The following is a 12,412-nucleotide window of genomic DNA, read 5'->3' as shown; positions in this document are numbered from 1 at the left end:
TCAGGAAGGACAATAGAACGTGCCCAGCAGTGGTTAATTTTACACAGCCTTAACTCTTAGAAGGGACAATATTTTCTGCAGCTCACAGCAGGGGTAGCATCATGAGCAGATCTGTGGTCTGGCAGTATCTCCCATTGCTAGCACTTGGGCAGAAGCTCTTCCCTGGGAGGGTGCTGAGGCACTGGCACAGGGTGCCCAGAGAAGCTGTGGCTGCCCCATCCCTGGCAGTGTTCAAGGGGAGGTTGGACACAGGGGCTTGGAGCAAGCTGCTCTAGTGGAAGGTGTCCCTGCCTGTGGCAGGGGTTGTAACTGGATGAGCTTTAAGGTCCTTCCCAACCCAACCCAGTCTGCAATTCTATGACTATATGAAGTATGCGCACCCAAGCAATAGCAGAACAGTGTGGTTCTGTGCTTTGGAGCTTTCCTATAGTTTCTGATTTCGGTATGTCATGAGGCTGAATTCCCACCATATATTAACTCCCTGTGAACAGGATTCAGACACTCCACATCCCAGCTCCTGAGGAGGGGTCATATCTGCCCTCTCTCTGATGGGTAACAATGGACAGAGACACTCAAAATCAACATTACATTGTGATCTGTTCAAAAGCTGTTAGCTGGGATGTTCTAGATGACTTGTTGCTGTCTTCTATTCATTACATTGATTATCTTTAATGACATTGCCCTGTATTTGTCTTTATTTGCATCCCTGTCTTTCTGAGGATAGAATGAGCAAACCTGTAGTCTGCTTTGAAGGAAATCATCAGAGCTGTTCATGAAGATCCCTCTGTGGAGTCAGGGAAAAAAATCTACAACTTTTTTGGAAGCAGGGCTGATCTCAACACTGACAGCTTAAAAGCTTGGAGTTGGTACCAGAGAAAAAGCATATTTTGTTTTGATGCAAGAAAATAAATACATATTGCTAGTGCCAGACTAAATGTTCATTTGGAGATACAGGCCTAATTTTTCCATTCCTACACGTCTGACACTTGCAGAAGCTCCATTAACATTAGTGAGATGAGTTTTGATTTACACCAGTGCCAGGAAGATTGGGATCAAGATGTGTTTAAATGAGGCAAATGGTTCTCTTGAAGCACTGGATTAACAAGGGCACTAAACATGAATGTGGGAGTAATTAGGCAATGAAATGTGTTAGGCAGCGTGTTCCTGGGGGTTTAACACATCTTGGGTGTTGCTGCACAGCACCTGGGCAGAAGCTGCAGAGCTTTAATTACTTGAGAGATACATGAAGCTGCTTCACTGCCACTGCTTTAGCAAAGGCAATTCCCTTTGTAAGACCCAGGAAAATGAAAGTAGACAACAGATATTGGGAAGAAGCTCTTCCCTGTGAGGGTGCTGAGGCGCTGGCACAGGGTGCCCAGAGAAGCTGTGGCTGCCCCATCCCTGGCAGTGTTCAAGGCCAGGTTGGACACAGGGGCTTGGAGCAAGTTGCTCCAGTGGAAGGTGTCCCTGCCCATGGCAGGGGTTGGAGCTGGAGGAGCTTTAAGGTCTCTTCCAACACAAACCAGTCTGGGATGATTCTATTAGGAATTTAAAAAGTGTTTGATTTCATTTAAGAGAATTTTTGAGATGTTCTGATTTTCTCCCCTGCCCTTTTAGCAAGAAATAGACTGTTCAGACCAACCCCTGTCCAGTTCAGGTCAGATTCTCACAGGTGCTGTTCTCACCTGTCACAGAGGTGCACCCTTCTGCCTGGTTTTGTGCTTGCTGCTCCTGTTGAGATGAACTGGATTCTTGTGGTTGCCAGAAAGATCTCTCAGATCTTTGTGTATTGGTTTATTAAACGCTGGGGTATCGGCATTTCAGAGCAGTAGGTTGTGGCACCAGTAGTGTATGCTCCAAAGGAGAGCTGGGAGATATAGCAGATACCCACCGGGTAAGCACAGCTGTTGAACTCATTTCCTTTTGTCCACAGTCTTGGCTGATCCCAGAGGGAAGGGCCAGTGGCAGGGACTCATCAGCAGCCTTTCCTGTGGTGACAGTCCATCAGAAAGCTCTGTGTTTATCCAGTCTCTGTAGCCCTTCCCTGTTTTGCCAGCATGTTTCTAATCCAGAAGCATTATTAACCTCTTGTATCTGTGTATGTATTTTCTCACTCATTGATCTCAGATTTCTTACCACTTCCAGCCATAAACATCTCTCCTCACATGGACTACTCCTCTTCTCTGAATTACTGGAGAAATGTCATCTTTCACAGCATTAGTTGCTTGGGTGCATATCATTAGCATAAACCACTCTTTAAAAACAAGTTTCTCATTAAAGCCTGATTCACCAGCTCTCTGCCATACCATTTTCATTCAGACACTTTATTTATTAGTTTTGCCATTTGGTTTCCTTGATAGCATTTGTTTTAATCTGTCCCATTCTTTCTGAATTAACTGACTTGTTCTCCCTGTCTTAAAGTAACATATTTATATTGACACTTTATTAGAGCAAATTGCAACCTCTTACCAAGAGAGAGCAATTAACTCTTGTGTTCTTAAAGTGCATTAAATTAATTTTACACTGTAATTGAAACCAAGGCAGAGGGCTCATTAATGGTTCCTTATCTCTTGATGCTCATTTTGTCTTCCTTTAAAATGTGAGTTCTTGCAAATGAAAGAATGGAACTGTAATAATCACTATAAGGTACATTTTTATTTTTCCCTGTTTTTTTTTCCCTCGTGCATGCTGCCTGGGAACCGTTTTGCTTGTTCTTAGCAGTAATGGGTAGGCAACAAGTGACCACGCGAAACCCGCCCAGCCTCTTGAGCACAGGTGATTATCAGCTCAGGACAAGGAAAATTGCTCCAACTTCCCAAGTCTGAGCAGCTTTGTGACTTCTTGTTTTATATTTGGTTTGCATGGGACAGTATAACAGTTGTTCTAACTACAGCATACAGGGGGCACTCCTGTTGAATACTTGAGGTGAATACGTGCCTAAGCAAACACAGCTTAGGTCTCCACAGGGGCACTTGAGCATGGCAGGAGAGCCCCATGGAACCCTTGCTGGTCCTCTGCAGCCTGAATCTCTGCATGAGCTTGCATTTTTTAATTCAGGTAGCTACATCATTTGGTGGGGCTGATTATTACACTTAGTCGAGTCCTGCTGTTGAAGATATGATGGCAGGAAAATGAAAACTTGATTCTGTAAGCCCTCTGTATAGAAACTTCTGCTGGAATCTGACATGTTGTAGGATTGAGCCTCAGTAGCATCATTCACAAATCACTCCTGGGGAGGTTCAGAACTTCCCAAGGGTTTCACTGCTTCAATCAGAATGAACTTGGAGGTCTGTGTGTCATAAACTTGCCTTGTCATATGTAACACTGGGACTAGGGCCATCATTTAATTCCAGAAAATTGAATAGAGAGGGAATCCTGTCAGTTTGTAGAAGCAGTTTCTTCTACTTCAGCCTGACTTACTGGGATGTGACAGAGTTCTGTGTGATTAATATGAAGGGGAGGAGAAGGAGGGTTGGTTTTCTGTTGGGAGATGGATTAAGTTTGTGTAGAGACGTTCCTCTTCCAGTGCTATGTGGTTATTCCTATCTAGCTGTGACTTCCTCACACAGCTATTATTTCAACTACACGTCAGAGCGGTTGTGATGATACAGGTGCAAAAGGTATTGGGATTACTGGGAAGTTCAAATGCTTTGAAGATTGAGAGAAGTGCTCCTGCTTTTCTGTAGCACATAAGCACTGGAAGAAGGAACCTTCATGGAACATGGGTGCATAACAATATTGAGACCTCAGTAATGAACCTGTGTCTGAAAGGTGACCAGGGAAATCATGGTGGGGAGACTAAAAAATAACTAATGGAAAATGAGGAGGAAAAAACCTTTTACTGTTCACACACAGTTTTGCTGCATATGAAAACTGTTCATTTAATAGCTCATTCTCCCTCAAATTTATTTAAGGGGGCTCTTTTGCTTTCTGAAATCTGTTCTGGTTTTGTAGACAGATAATGTATTTTTTAAACAGATCTAATCTCACTTCATATCTGTTTATATTGCATTTTGTCTTCTGATAGACTGAAATGTTACTCCTTTGACAGGTTTATTCAGTTTTGTGCTATTTATTTCAGAGGGTTTTATCACACTTTTCATGTTGAATGCATGGAACTGGTTTTGGTTTTTTTTTTCCCGTGAACAAATCTCTGCCTTCTAAAAGTGACTTTTAGCACAAGTTTGGGCATCCCCAGAATTAGTTGTTAATAAGGGACACACTGATGTTGCTCTTGCTGAAAAATATTCCCTGCTGGGAAGACAAATCGAACTTTCAGGTGTGTGGATGCCCACTTAACCCAGAGAGGATCTTTATTTGCACCGAACTTGCTGTCAAGACTTAGAGGAATTTAAAACGTCAGCCTTAGGGACAGGTTGCTGCTAATGAACCAGCTTCCCATTAGTGAAGAACCTGGTGCAGAACTGGATGAGGTCACAAGTGAGTGAGTTTGATAACTGCAGCCCAGGTTCTAGAGTACATTCTCTACTGCAGAGTTCTGCTGCACTGCCAGACCCTCATCTTGGGAGGGGAGAGGGTGGAAGCTTCAGAAAAGAATCATAGAATCATAGAATAGTTAGGGTTGGAAAGGACCTTAAGATCATCCAGTTCCACCCCCCCTGCCATGGGCAGGGACACCTCACACTAAACCATATCACCCAAGGCTTCATCCAACCTGGCCTTGAACATCACCAGGGATGGAGCATTCACAACCTCCCTGGGCAACCCATCCCAGTACCTCACCACCCTAACAGGAAAGAATTTCTTCCTTGTATCCAATCTAAACCGTTGCTGTTTAAGTTTCAACCTGTTACCCCTTGTCCTATCACTACAGTTCCTAATGAAGAGTCCCTCCCCAGTATCCCTGTAGAAGGGTCTTTATTAAAAGCAGAATGAAATTCATTATTGCTGTGTGATCCAAGCCCTCCTGGAATCAAAGCAAGGATTCACCTGAGGTGCTGTGGAGGTCTTTGTCCCCTTTCAACACCCACCTGATGTGAAAGGATGCTGTTGTCCATGCGTGGTGGCTGTGGCTGGTAGATTATACAGTCACCTTTGTGTGCAGATAACCTGGCAGCCAGGCAAAGGAGTGGAGGAAAAGGCAGCAGTTGGACATTAAAGCCCCAGTAGAAGGTTGAATTGGAAATTATTTTTTGCAGTGGATGATTAATCACTTGTGAGGTTCTGGGTATCTTTTTTCTTCCTCTCTTTCTGCTTGAAGATTTGCAGGGAGAACTTCCTAAATGTCCCATGAAGCACAGGGGCTGAGGGATGAGGCAGAGGAGGAGGCAGTACAGGAGGGCTCTTGCATTTCAGAGGGCAGCAGTGTTGCACATCCTGACCTTCATTCATATGCTTGCACCAACTTACTTGCACTGTCAGTATTTCTTCTTCATTTCCCAGCATCTGGAGGTGCTTTCTAAGGTCTATCAGCTGCCGGTCAGGTACTGTGGATCACTTAAAAAATTATTCATAAACAGATGATCATTGTCAGTATCCTTAAATAGCACTTTCAAAGGCATGATGAACCCAAGGCTATTACAAACACATTATCCCTCTGTTTCCTTAACTAGATGTTTCAGTACAGCAGTGTTCAGATGCAGAGTTAGTATCAGTGCATCTCAGTGTCTTCCAGGGACTGGACATATAAAAAACTCTATGGTAGCATTAGGGCATGTGACAATGTTATAAGAGAGGTATGTGTGAAACAGACTGTTTTGTAATATCACTGTAGAGGAAAATTAAAATCTGCATTCAAGATGTGCTTGGAACTGCTCCTTCAGCTTGGCAAAGTACAGAAGGTTTCCCAGTGTTTTATGCGGCACACGTAGGGTGTGTATGCACAGACTCCCCAGTGCATTGGCCATATGACTCCCTTTGACTGTAATGTGGTGAGTACGCTCTTTTGCATGCTGCTCAGTCAGCTCCAGGGTGAACTAGCAGGCACAGCTTCTGTAGGCCACCCTGGTACTTCAAGTACCTTTGACCAGTCAGGCTCAAAAGGTGCCCTGATTCCCATGGTCATTTTATACCTGCCACTGGATTTTACTCACTGGGCTTGGAATATCTGCTACTGGGCTAGCTTGGAGTTTTCGTAAGAGGAGAGGGATGCTTCATCAGGGGCTGTAGCGATAGGACAAGGGGTGATGGGTTTAAACTGGAAAACGGGAGGTTCAGGTTAGATATAAGAGAGAAGTTCTTCCCTGTGAGGGTGCTGAGGCGCTGGCACAGGGTACCCAGAGAAGCTGTGGCTGCCCCATCCCTGGCAGTGTTCAAGGCCAGGTTGGGCACAGGGGCTTGGAGCAGGTTGCTCCAGTGGAAGGTGTCCCTGCCTGTGGCAGGGGTTGGAGCTGGATGAGCTTTAAGGTCCCTTCCAACACAAACCATTCTATGATTCTATAACCATGATGAGCAGAGATGTTTAGAGGGGACTGCCTGGTGCAAAGGTTAATTAGGTTTTGTTTGTTGGGTGCGATGACTCTATTTTACACCCATAGCATTGTCACATGCTGTGAAGTTTTTGCCTGTATCACTCAAAAGATTGATCTCCCTGTGACTAAAAACATACAAAAATGAAGTCATATCTGTAAATCTGAACTTCTGATAATGGGAATTTTGCCTGTTTTCCATTTTTATAATTGCAAGCTAGTTTCTAAGTTGCTCTACAAATGTGGAGAGCTAGGATGGAAGCATCACTGAACCACTGCATCACTGGTAGGCATCACAACAGCTGCTCTTTATCTGAGCTCTTCTTCCAAGTAAATATAATAACCTTGCTCATTCTTGGAGGCCCTGTATCTGCCTCCAGCACAAATCAAGAGCTGCTGTTCTGAACAGAAAGGAAGAAAAACAGGAGGAGAAAATAAAAGCCTTTGTGGTGTATTTGCCTGGAATCTTCAAATCAGTTATTCTCTTACTGCTAGTTTTTAATTCTCACTCAGTTTCATACTGCTAATCTTGATTCCTTGTGTGTTTACCCTCATCCTCCTACAGATTCAACCCATATGCCTGATAATCCCTCATACAAATGCTGGTCTGTCTTTCTCTCTGGGACTTCTTTGTTTTGCTGCACTCTCTGCTTCAAATATGGTTGAAAGCTTTTGGCTCTCATCATTCTTTCAATTTCTTTTGAGCTTTTTTAAAGAAATGAGAATGTCTCGTTGAACTCCTAAGTCTGTGCTGTGCAGTCTTCAATAACAGGAGGCAGAAAATTGGTGTAGTGATGTGATGTGTAGTGATACTGTTGGTGTTATTCTTTTTCTTTTTTAATGAATTACAACAAAGAAATAGCCCAAGTGGAATCTGTCAGATTTAGTGAGCTGTTTCACTTTGTTGGTTTATGATGGGCCTAAAAGAAACCTGGAAAGGGGCTTTGGACAAGGGCCTGTAGTGACAGAACAAGGGGAATGGTTTTAACCTGCCAGAACAGGGGAGACTGAGATGAACTCTTCGGCAGAAGCTCTTCCCTGTGCGGGTGCTGAGGTGCTGGCACAGGGTGCCCAGAGAAGCTGTGGCTGCCCCATCCCTGCCAGGGTTTGGAGCTGGATGAGCTTTAACATCTGTTCCAACCGAAACCAGTCTGGGATTCTACAACACAGAAGCATCGGCATCATGCTGGCTTTATTTTAGTCCCTGTTCTCTGGCTTATACAGGTGAAGGCTGCAGACTAATTTTGTTTTCCACGGCCCATGCATGTGGCCAGTTCACACAGAGCTAACAGGTATTGTGGATCAAGACGTAGAAGTTCCAACTTTATCTCAACATTACGATCCTTACAGGTGCCTGACTGCCCTCGTGTTTTTACGTATTTGCGACTATGTTTTAGACGCATAGATATAATCAGGTTCTGAGGGAAAACATTTCTACGTGCAGAGATGCTTTAGTCATTTGTAAGCCACTCACATGGAAAGTGCCATAAAAAAAGAAAACAGAGACAAAGAAATCATGTTTACAAGTGATTTGAGAATAACTGTCTTTTGAAAATAAGCCTCTAGGTCTATTAGGAAATTTTACATTCAGCATACTGCCTAGCCATTATGTGCCACAAAGAAATTACTCTGATTGAGCAGCTCATTTTAGCTTGTAATGACTTTGAACCCATTATTTTTCATTAATTTTTTTGGGTTAAGTAACACTTTGAAGTATTTTTTCTGATTGGTTTTTGTTTCTTTTATTTTATTTTTTTATAACTATCTAAAGAAGTTACATTTTTAGGTGTTAGAAACTGGAAACCAAACCCAGGCTTTTCCAGACTGACTTCTCTCCTTTCTGGGTCTTTCCTGTCATCTGGCCATGGCTGAAGCTGTTGCTTCTCTCGTTTGTCCCTCCCTCATCTACATTTACATTGCCTTTTGCTGCCAATAGAGCCTTTCTCTTTGCTTTGTCTTCTCCTGTCGGATGCTTCTCCCTCCTGTGCAGTGATGCAGCTACTGATGGTTGTAGTACCACTTCCATTGCAGGACTTCGTTCTTCATGCCAGTTGGAAATCTCACACAGACCCCATCTTTTCCTCCTGCCTATGGCTCTTTTGAATTCTTCTTCCTGCTAGTTATATTTTTTTAATGCAGTATTATAATTGCTCATTAAATAAAGAACTTTTCAAACTATTGTGAAATAGGTTTTGTAGAAGTATCTGTGTGTATTATCACTCCTGCTTAGCTACATGTACTCAATAATCATTCTTTCCTGGGTGATCTTCAGTGTGCTGCCTCCTCAGAGAAAGGTCACTTTATATCTTGTGCCTTATTGTTTTCAGACAATACTTCTGTGCATAAATTGCTGGGTGAAGGATTCCTGTGGTACCTTTCACTTACCTGCCAGTGTTGTTCCCCACGGAACATCATGATCTGATGGAATTGTCACAGGGTGTCAGTCCAGAAACAACAGTTCTCAGTGCTGCTGTTGAGTGCTTGTGATGCCAAAGGCATATCCTTAATCTTTCCAGATCAATAAAGTAAATAACATAATTTATTAGTTACTTTACATGAGCATTAAGAGGATTTCAAGTACATATTAATATTGCTGGTGATTTTTCACTTTCTTAGAATTTTCAGAGGGTTTTCTTCTTTAGTTATGACTGGTAAACGGCTGGATTTAGATTTAGGCTGTTGGAATCACTTGCAAACCATCTTCCAGCTCAAAGTAGCTGAACATCCCGTCTCTTCCCTGGGGACAGAGACGCTTTCAGCTGAAGAAATGTTTTGAAAGATTTAACTCCAGAATACGAACAGCCCCTCTGTACTGAAATTGGGTTTGAACCTCAAAATTCTTGTCCTTATCAGCCACTTCAGGGCCAGCTTTAACCATGGTCTGAAGCAAGGGGGAATTTGAAAGATTGAAAGCCATCAGGAGCTGGCTCCATGATTCCTTATGAAACAATGTTTCCAGTAGCTATACTTCACTGAGCCAGTCAGGATAGCTGGATTAGACCTTAATCAAACCATCACCAGCACCATCAGTGCTTGATGATCCATCAACCTGACTTCTCACGGGCTGATGAGGTGGATGACTCTGGGAAATAACCCACTTGCCCCTGCTCTCTTTGTACCTCTGCAGCATCTCCCATGAACATGCTGTTTGTAATGTGTCCTGTCTTGCTGCAAGATGTGTCTCTGGGAATTCTGAAAGGGATTGAAGAAGCAAAGGAAATAGATTGTTACAAAATCTTGAAATAGCTATGGATGTAACATGGGGTGCTGGGTGAATGCTGATGCCTGTGAGTCTGATGCCACTGGTCAGGCTTCTGGGACAGCGCATTTCATACAGCTCATAAATGTGTATCTCTGAAAGCAGTTGCCTGGTACAGTGGATAATGCACAGATAGGAAGTCAGGGGACCTGCAGCCTTCACTCCTCTGGCACTGTCTGCTATCATTTGCCTCCCTTATTAAGAAAGTAAGCTTAGGGCAGGAAATTGTACCTTCATGTGTAGCACAGTGTAATGGGGCCCTGACCCTAGTGGGGGCTCCGGGTGCCACTGAAATACACACGTTAATAACAGTGGTGACCTGCTCTATATCCTATTATTCCAGTGTCCAACTTCAGTTATGAAGAACAATTTATTCCAGGACATGTGGTGGAAGTATACACTAGAAAATATGGTTATAGTTTATTTTCTTTCTCTTTTAATTTCAGCAGTTTAAATATAAACATTTTTCAGAAAGAACAGGGTGCCACTCAAGTATGGTAGTGCAGAGCTTTCCAAGTGTATGTAAAGATACTTGTATGGAATGGCCATCTGAACAATTTTATGGGCTTCTGTGCTCAGAGGATTTCAGACCTTCTACATGTCCATAAAGGAGAGAAGCAAAACTGAATTCTAAACAAGCATTACAGTCAGGAGCAGCAGAAGTCATCTGCTGCAAATACATCAATAGCTCACAGACCTCCTCCTGCCAGAATAGAAGTGCTCTTACCTACAGTCAGTGGTGGTGCAGGTGGGAATATGATAGTAGATATGGCGTCTACAAGGAAAAGACACCAGAATTGCAGGAAAACAATGGACTTTTGCACTAACACTTCACTGCAGAGCTTTAAGAATCGAGGAGTTTACTGACACTGTCATATCAATTCCTAAGTGCTATTAGCTGAGACAACTTACAAATGGTTGGATTAGTAGCCTAAAGGAATTGTTGGCCTTTGCCAAGACAGATAGAAAGAGTTACATAGAAGATTCAAGGGAATCAGTCACCCCAGTGTGTAGGTGTCAGGATGGATAATAAGCCTTTATTCTCCTTCTAAGACTGCAGTAGTGTACAATGGGATGAGAACTATCAAGTAAAAGTACACTGAGCACACATTGCCTGTAGTAACACACAACAGCCTGGCAAAATCAACCCGATCAAGCAGATTAGAGGATGGAGTTGACAGCACATTCTTATTGGTGCTTTTAATGTGGCTCACAATTCATAAGGGTATTTGGATGGTACAGAAACTGACTGTGCTGTTAGTGGTAGAAAACCATTCTCCAATGTCTATTATTTAGGGTCACAGCAGGAACTGCATCTCAAGTGAAGGATAATTTGAGTACTTCTGAATTTCACTTTAATAGAGTTTTACCCTCTTTCAAGGGAAAAAATGTACGTATATCATTTACTTTGTTGCATGATAGTGTTGGCCTGTATGATGCTCACCTCTTGGACAGATGTTGTCAAATAAAGATGGTAATATGGAACTGATATTTTATTTTCACACTCCAGAGTCCCATTAATGCATTTCAGACATGTGAGCACAGAAGTTACCAGTGAGCCCTTAACTGAATAGGAAAATCAGATATAGCAGAGCAGGGATAAAGAAAGCTGAAAATTGCATGTGTTTCCAACAGCCATCATTTTTGCTTGGTAAATAGTGTGCTTTGCTACGGCAAACCAGATTAACAGCTTAGCTGTAGGAAAAATGGAATCACACTTTTATCACTGCATGTGGTGAGGTTTTTGTTTTGCATCTATTGTGTCCTTGTTTTCTGTGTACTCTTCAAGATACGATGGCAAGAGAATACAACACTTCATTGCAGTTCAGCTCCTCATCCCTGGAAGTCCATCAGCTAAGCCCTGTTCAGAACATACCAGAAAGCCCTATATGAGGTTATATGATTTTATCATGGTCACCAGTGGGACTCATCCTTGCAGACAGAGATCTTTTAAAGCTTATGCAGTTTAACATGTGGCAAATGGACAAAAGAATAACCCAGTGAGGCTTTCTTCTGTCTCACCAACATAAGGACCTGATTGAATATTATCTCCCCAAGCACTGACTTAATGAACAGAAATGATTCAGCTTTTCCTGAAGGTCAGCAACACTGAGCTGTTAAAAAAGCAAAACATTACGGACTTCTGATGACAGCACTTTGTTCTCATCTTTGATTCCCTTTTCTACTGTGTTTAAACTGTAGAGGAAGACTTGGCTGACTCCAACAGCAAAGGTGAAGCCCAAGATTGTGACCTGATGTAACAGCAATTCATTTAAATTCAGCAAATACAGTGGTGATGTTTTTAGGAGTAGCTAAATATTTCAGGAATGTGATAAAGATGGGCTTATTTAGTCTTTAGAAGAGGCACAACTTGAATCTTGTGGGGCTTTCTAAATCAAGCTCAGCAGTTCAAGCTATATCTGAAAAAACTCTGCAGCAAGTAGTGAAGTCAGCAGAGCTCAGGTATATAATGAGCACTACAGAAGTAGTCTTAGCAACAGGGAAGAAGGCAGCATTCTGCAAGGTTGTTCTGCAAGTTGTTGCTGGAGCAAAAGATCCTTGAAGTCAGACAAAGAAGAAAAGGAAAAAGTGCTGCATAAGCTCTATACCTAAACATGTTTTATTTTGAGGTGTGTAGGCTTTACTCTGAAAAAAAGACCCCAAAATTTCAAATAAAAATGATGTTTTCTTGCCTGGGCTGCAGACCTCCTGCCTGGAATACAGT

At 42.6% G+C, this 12,412-nt stretch overlaps 1 protein-coding gene across 2 annotated transcripts in view; it reads left to right on the top strand.

Annotated features, from left to right (window-relative positions):
* The window catches only part of PTPRT (protein tyrosine phosphatase receptor type T), a 321,762-nt gene that overhangs the window by 238,359 nt on the left and 70,991 nt on the right, over positions 1–12,412 (top strand). The gene's annotated exons all lie outside the window — the stretch shown is intronic.

The sequence above is a fragment of the Melopsittacus undulatus genome, chromosome 10, assembly GCF_012275295.1.
Source record: "Melopsittacus undulatus isolate bMelUnd1 chromosome 10, bMelUnd1.mat.Z, whole genome shotgun sequence".
Classification (NCBI taxonomy): Eukaryota; Metazoa; Chordata; class Aves; order Psittaciformes; family Psittaculidae; genus Melopsittacus; species Melopsittacus undulatus.
The sequence above is the reverse complement of the archived record's forward strand: the minus strand, read 5'-3'. Positions and strand labels throughout refer to the sequence as shown.